The sequence below is a fragment of the Diabrotica undecimpunctata genome, chromosome 8 (genome assembly GCF_040954645.1).
Source record: "Diabrotica undecimpunctata isolate CICGRU chromosome 8, icDiaUnde3, whole genome shotgun sequence".
In the NCBI taxonomy this organism is placed as follows: domain Eukaryota; kingdom Metazoa; phylum Arthropoda; class Insecta; order Coleoptera; family Chrysomelidae; genus Diabrotica; species Diabrotica undecimpunctata.
The window spans coordinates 24961561-24968854 of record NC_092810.1 but is presented as its reverse complement, the minus strand read 5'-3'; the positions used below and the strand labels follow the sequence as shown (position 1 = coordinate 24968854).

The 7294-nt window shown below is 32.0% G+C and overlaps 2 non-coding genes across 2 annotated transcripts; both read right to left on the bottom strand.

The window, feature by feature from the left end:
• Nucleotides 1-6289: 6289 nt before the first annotated feature.
• LOC140449262 (U2 spliceosomal RNA) lies at nucleotides 6290-6481 on the bottom strand. The gene has a single exon (XR_011951770.1). It is a non-coding gene; the product is annotated as a U2 spliceosomal RNA (small nuclear RNA).
• A 621-nt stretch (nucleotides 6482-7102) lies between these two features.
• LOC140449256 (U2 spliceosomal RNA) lies at nucleotides 7103-7294 on the bottom strand. The gene has a single exon (XR_011951765.1). It is a non-coding gene; the product is annotated as a U2 spliceosomal RNA (small nuclear RNA).

The following is a 7294-nucleotide window of genomic DNA, read 5'->3' as shown; positions in this document are numbered from 1 at the left end:
CATAATTTACATTGATACAATTCCTGCAGTCCTTACATCATCGAGCAAAAAGACAAAAGAGGGAATCTAATCGTTATGAAAAGGCAAGCAAAAAAGTGGCCTCTGATGGCGGACATATCCGGAAATGCGAATGCGCCAAATTTAATATTTCCGACACTTATTAATAGTAGCTATAAAATAGTTTTCAGAATGTGTCTTAGACGAGAAAATTTTAAATAAATATTAACGATAACAGTCTAAAATGTGAAACAATTGTTAAAAAACTTCAATATAAATAAGATTTCATGTGACAGTTGGGTCAAATAATAACATAACCCGACTAAATTTGATTTCTTAAACAAGGAAAGACTCTTTCCTTGTTTAATTTGGCCTCTCAAGATGGCACTTCCTGTCATAACAATATTTTTGCCCCCACTACCTTTACATTCCCTCTTTTGTCTTTTTGTTCGATGCCTTACATACACTATAGTACCACAATTTAATGGGTGATTGGAAAAAGGATATTCCAAAAATATGAAGAATTAAAGTGAGATAGCCATTTTATGAATATTGGTGTCTTCTATCGGCTGAGCGCAAAAATGATCAAATCGCCGGTCGCCTTTATATAAAAACATTGTTGTTGAGCGGAAAAAGGATCATATTACTGATACACGGAAATAACGTGTCAAGAAATGTTTTATTTACGCAAACTTTGATATTATGTTTTTAATGCCCATAGCATTGGCAATGATATATCGATGTTCTACACATACACAGAGGGAGATGCTCAGCGAGGCTCCAATGAAGTCAGTACGTCGGTTTTGGACTGCATTACCGAACATATCCCAAAGAAGTAAAAATCTTGCATGTCTTTAGTAGTAATGCATCCGCAGGACAAAACCGTAATCACACTTTAAACCAGGTTGTTTACTGCACTCACCGTGAATGGTAGGTTTCAAGAAATCCAATATTTTCCAATCCGAGGCCATAGTTTTTTGCATTGTGACAAAAACTTCTCAGTTATTAAGCGCTCTTTAAAAAAAAATTAAAAGGATTTATTCTCCTGATCAATACAACGAAATCGTTGCGTATTCCAAGAAAAGGAACAATAAGTTCCAAGTAAAACGGCTGGAAACATACCGAGATACTGGATTTCAAAGGCTGGTGGCCACAATATTTTAAAAAGACTGACAAAGATATTGAAAAGAAATGGTTTGTTCATTGATGGTTTAACCTATGGTCTTTTTAATATGAAGAAACAAGAAAATGTAAACCTTTCCATCTCGAAAGCATACAACTAAGATATTTCTAAAATAATACATTATATACCAGAAGACTACAGGGCCTTCTATGATGATATACTTACAAATCCTACAACAAATAGAGAGAACAGTGACCCAGAAGACTAAAAATAATATAAATGCCATGTTTTATTTTGTCTTACTCACGTTTTCGATTTTGAGTGGAAAAAGGATAAGATTTTTGTACTTTCAAATATCAATAACTACTTACCTAATAGGCATGAACTGTTAGTACTTTGGCATTAAATGTACCTTGTCCAGGTATACAAATGTTCAATAGAAATGTTTTTAGTAAAACTAGCGGCTTGGGCGCAAAACAGTTTTTTTATATCTTCTAAAAACATGGTTCACAGGAATGTTATCCTTTTTCCAATCACCCATTCAATTGTATCGAGTGACTCATATTTTCAAAGTAGACCTTTGCGGGTCTGAGGAGAAAGGAAATCAACGAGTCATAGAGATGCGGTCATTATTAAGAGCGTAGGCGAAAAATTTCGGGCCAATGTTTTTTAAATGCATTCATTTTTGTCGAATCCTGAGAAAACTAATAAATATTTTTTAAAAATTAAACTCAGAATGAAAGATTACATTATATACAATATAGAGATAGTGCAAGCACTTCTGACCACGGCGCATTAGACGAAATTTGGTTTACAATAGAACCTTTCTGCCTTTACGTGAATTTTGACTCCGCCGTCGCGCAGCTCCATTGTCAGGAGTGTTTGCATTATCTTTACAGAGGACCGAAAGTCCCTTAGAATAAACAATAAAAAAAACGGGTGTTGCAGTCCAGTGGGACTGCCGGTAGAAGTTATACTTCTATACACGCGTTCACCGTTAAAAATTTATATATTAGTCAATCTGCACAATCATTACATATGTAATGCTATAGGTAAGAGAGAGCAGAAAGAGAAAAAGAATGAGTATATAGGTATATGGTGCATCGTTTGCTGTATATAAACATTTGACCTGTAATAGGAATATAGTAAATGAAGGATTGTATCAATATTTTAATGAAAATATATATTTTTATATGTATAAAAGGAATTGAATGCAAAAAAAAAATTTACACATACTCTGCAGTAAAATTCATTGTTTATTTTGCTATTAATATAAAAATTACAATACAATAAATACACTGCAACATAATACAAGATAAATTAAAATGTAATATTCATAAGTATTTAAAACTGCCAATATACATATAACTTACTTTACGAAGATAAAAATAAAAAAACCAACAACTCGGATTATGTTGTAAATTTTCATTTTATTTTAAAATTTATGTTTTTTGCGTATATTACATATATTTAATAAGATTACGTGAGGTTTCTAAATATTTCAAAAATAAAAAAGGAAATTCTTAATTGGAATTCGAACTCACCACCAGAGTATGAACCAAACACGTAAAGGATTTGCCAATTAGACATGACACTAACGGATTTCAAAATTGACAGTTCTCTGTAAAACAGTGATTATTTTGAAATACAAAAGCCTAAAATAATTATAAACGTTTAATTTTAAATAATACAAAACATATCACATACATAATAATTAATATTAATACATATTTTATATATATATATATATATATATATATATATATATATATATATATATATATATATATATATATATATATATATATTTATATATATATATATTTATATATATATATATATATATATATATATATATATATATATAAATAAATATATATATATATATATATATATATAAATATATATATATATATATATATATATATAAATATATATATATATATATATATTTATATATATATATATATATATATATATATATATATATATATATATATATTTATATATATATATATATATATATATATATATATATATATATATATATATATATTTATATATACATATATAATATTAAATACAAAAGAAATTATTCTCGAGAGAGGAAGAGAGAGAAAATATATCTTCTGTCTCTCTCTTACTCATTATCTTACATATGTAATGGTTTCACAGATCCACTCTCATGCGAATTTCCAACGCCGACCGTGCGTATAGAAGTATAACTTCAAAAAGTTTCTTTGAATGAGATATTTGAAATTAAAAACCACACATAATTTTATTAAAATTAGAAATAGGCTTTATTTGTCAGCATAAGCCTTCTATTTATTTCCGGTTGTTCTTCATTGCTTGCGACCAGATCCATTCCTAGGTATGTGAATCTATTCACATGTTCTATATCGTCAATAAAGTGTTGCTGCGCCGGTCTATTTGATCTGGTTTGAATGAGTAGTTTTGTTTTGTCTGTATTTATTGCTAGCCCTTCTGCTTCTGCACTCTGTTTCAACTCAACGTAGGTTTCTTCCGCTGCATTCACTGTTCTGCTCATTATGTTTATCATCTGCGTATGCTGCTAATTAGGTAGATTTGTTTGTATGTTATTTCCGCTCACCGTCAACCGTCTAATTACATATTCAAGAACAAGATTAAAGAGCGTTGGAGCTAGTCCGTCGCCTTGTTTCAGTCCTTGCGTTATCGTAAACGCATCAGTGATCTGTCCCTGAATACATACCTGTGTTTCTCTCATTGTCATTTGCACTAGTCGTATTAATTTTGATGGTATGCCAAATTCTTCCAATATATTAGGTAGAATTGTTCTATCTATTGAATCATAGGCTTGTTTAAAATCTACAAAGAGATTGTAAACGTCTGGTTTGAGTCTTCGATTAATGATGTTTGTGAGTATTTTGTATCCTGAACAAAGTAAAGAGATGCCTCTATAATTCTTACACAACAGTTTGTCTCCTTTTTTATGAATAGGGCAGATTATACTTTTCTTCCATTGTTGGGGGATTTCTTCTTCTATCCATATCTCTCATATTAGCTGGTACATCTGTTGTGTCAAATTCCTTCCTCCTTGCTTGAGTAGTTCTGCCGGTATTTTATCTATTCTCGGTGCTTTATGGCTTTTTTGTATGTGAATTGCCGTTTGGACCTCCTCTAGCGTTGGGGGTCTAGTTAATTAATTTTCTTCTCCATCTTCCCCCAGTTCTTGTTGTTGTACCTCCTGCCGTGCCTGCTGCTGCCTCTGTTGTTGTAATGGTGGTTGTGTCCCTTTGTTTAGTAATTCTTTAAAATATGTCTTCCAGCTTCCCTTAATTTCGTCCATATCGCTAATGATTTCACCCTTCTTATTTTTGCAGAGGCTAGTCTTCGGTTTGTATCCCTGTCTTAGATGTTTGATAAATTGGTATACACTACGTGTTTCGTTTTCCTAAACTCTATGTTTAGCATCCGTTGGTTTTCGTACTTTCTCTTTTTCTGCCTGCACAGTTTATCTGCTCTTCATCTTTTGTTCTCAAGTTCTGTTTTTTTCTCTCTAGTACGTCTGAGTATCTAATTCTTATGTGCTTCATTTCTTTCTTGTATAGCTAGTTTGCATTCTTCATCGAACCATGTTTCTTCTCTCCGTTGTCTTTGTTCCTAGGACTTCTTTCGCTGTGTTGAGTGTGATACTGCCTATGGTGTTCCATTGGTTTTCTATTGTGGAGTCTGCTTTGTTTTCTTCTAGTAATTTTTCATCCACTGTTCTCTCAAATCTTTCTTGTACCTCAGAGATTTTTAGGTTATCTAAGTTTAGTTTTTCTTGTTTTGGGTATTTTTCCTTTGCCTGTCGACTGATTTTGCATCTAAACCGTGTCTGTACTAGTAGATGGTCTAAGTCACAGCTTGCGCCACGTCTGCTTTTTTTACATCTAATATACTCGTCGCCATCCTTTTTTCAGCCAGTATATGGTCTATTTGATTGATTGTATTTCCGTCAGGTGATATCCAGGTGCCATTATGTATGTCCCGATGTGGGAAGCATGTCGAACTGATAATTATATTCTTTCCAGCTGTGAAATCTATGTAAGCTCTAAAGGCCAATAAATCTAAAATTTTACTTTTTCGAATCCCAAGTGCTGTGGCTTTGCTTTTATATTCTAGCCATGGATTACAACAAGGTCTATTCCGTGTGCAAACATTCGAAGTGTCCATTTTCGTGACCGTATAAAAGTTCGATATAATGTTAACAAAAAATCTAATTTATCAACACCACCCATAGCTGAATTATAGAAGTCTTTACGACTTCTGGTCTAGGGACATCAATATATTCTTTGTGTATTTTATCCCATCGTCTGCAGGTGTCTGGTGTCCCTTTACCTATGTAATTAGATGCCAACACAACTTTTATTGTCGTACCATTTTGTTAAAATTACTTGACCATCTTTAGTTATCAGTTCTTCAATAGTTCCTCTGCCTCTCTGTTTCATAACTTGGTCGTTGGAAAATGGTGGTTTGTGGAATCTATCAACGCGGGCTATGGAGCATGCATAAATATGTTTATTTCGTAAATATTGAAGAATATTGTAATTAGAAAAATAATTATCAAAATGTAATTGAACATTTGCTACATTAATTCTTTCAGCCAATGTTGAGATCACCGCACCTGCAAGTCCAAAAATATCAGAGTGATTTTGTATTAACTCTGTTGATGAGCCTTGATAGATAATGAAATCATACATTAATCCACTGCACACAAAGCAAAATAGTCGGAGAAATTTTGATTTGGGGCATCTTTTGTTTTCCTCTTCTCTTGGCTTTCAGTATTTCCATACGTTTCCTTGGTTTTCTTCTGCTTTTCTGAGTAGTTGGGCAAGATTTAATTAATAAAACTGTGCTCGATATCTGCCTTTATTTTATCAAAGTTCATTTATTCGAGCCTTCAACCTTATATCAATTCAAATCAAATAAAACTTTTGTTTCATATTCATTTTTTGTTTTAGGCTTTAGTTTTTTTTTATTGCAATTTTTTTGAAATTTTTTGGCTAAAACTAGCACTAAAAATAAAGAACATATAAATTCGCAATAAAAATGTATGACTGTTCACTGTTATTTAAATTTGTATTGTAAATCATCAACTGTTTAAAAAATAGTTTGTAAGTAAAGTAATTATTGTGTTTTGATTAAAATATGTGGGCCGATCCCAGTGGTACTGCAATACCGGGCCAACCCGTGATAGAAGTGGAGCAAGCCTCTTAACCTTCCATCTATTTCCAAAAATCAGTTTAATATACTGGCCCCGCATGCGGGGCGTATCAGATATTAAGCTGATAAGAACAGATACTACACTTTGATCTTAGCCAGAGGCCGAGAAGCGATAACAATAAAATTCAAAATCGAACTACTCCTGGCCAAAATTAACCTACGTATAGACGAGTGAACACTAGCGCCATCTATCCCAGATAGTGTAAACTTAGAACGTAAATGTATTCTGTAATATGGACAAGTAAATCTAACTCGATGATAAATATCTAAATATACACAGTAATAATTTTATACATCTATAAACTTTGATTTTTTTCAAAAAGTTGTTGTATATTTCAAATAATTGGTTGTGGTCTTGATAATGGTGTTCGAAGTCCACAAGTTCTTGATGAACACTTTCTTCTTATTCTTAAATCGTATTCCAAAAAAGAATATTCATTTTCAGTGAATACTAACTTTACAACTGAATGAAGAGTCAATGTCCTATCATAAATATGTAAAAAATGCTGGTAAAAACTTTTTAAACAATTTTTTGTAAATTGAATAATAAAACTTTTGTTTCCATATTCATTTTTTGTTTTAAAATAGTTTTTTTTTAATTCCTTTTTTTTTAATTTACGAATTTTGGAACTAGAAATATAGATATAGAATTATAGAATATAAATTCGCAATAAAAATGTATGACTTGATAACTTGCAAATTATCAACTGTTTCTAAATATTGTGTTTTGATTAAGATATGTGGGCCGATCCCGGTGGTACTGCAATACCGGGCCAACCCGTGATAGAAGTGGAGCAAGCCCCTTAACCTTCCATCTATTTCCAAAAATCAGTTTAATATACTGGCCCCGCATGCGGGGCGTATCAGATATTAAGCTGATAAGAACAGATACTACACTTTGATCTTAGCCAGAGGCCGAGAAGCGAT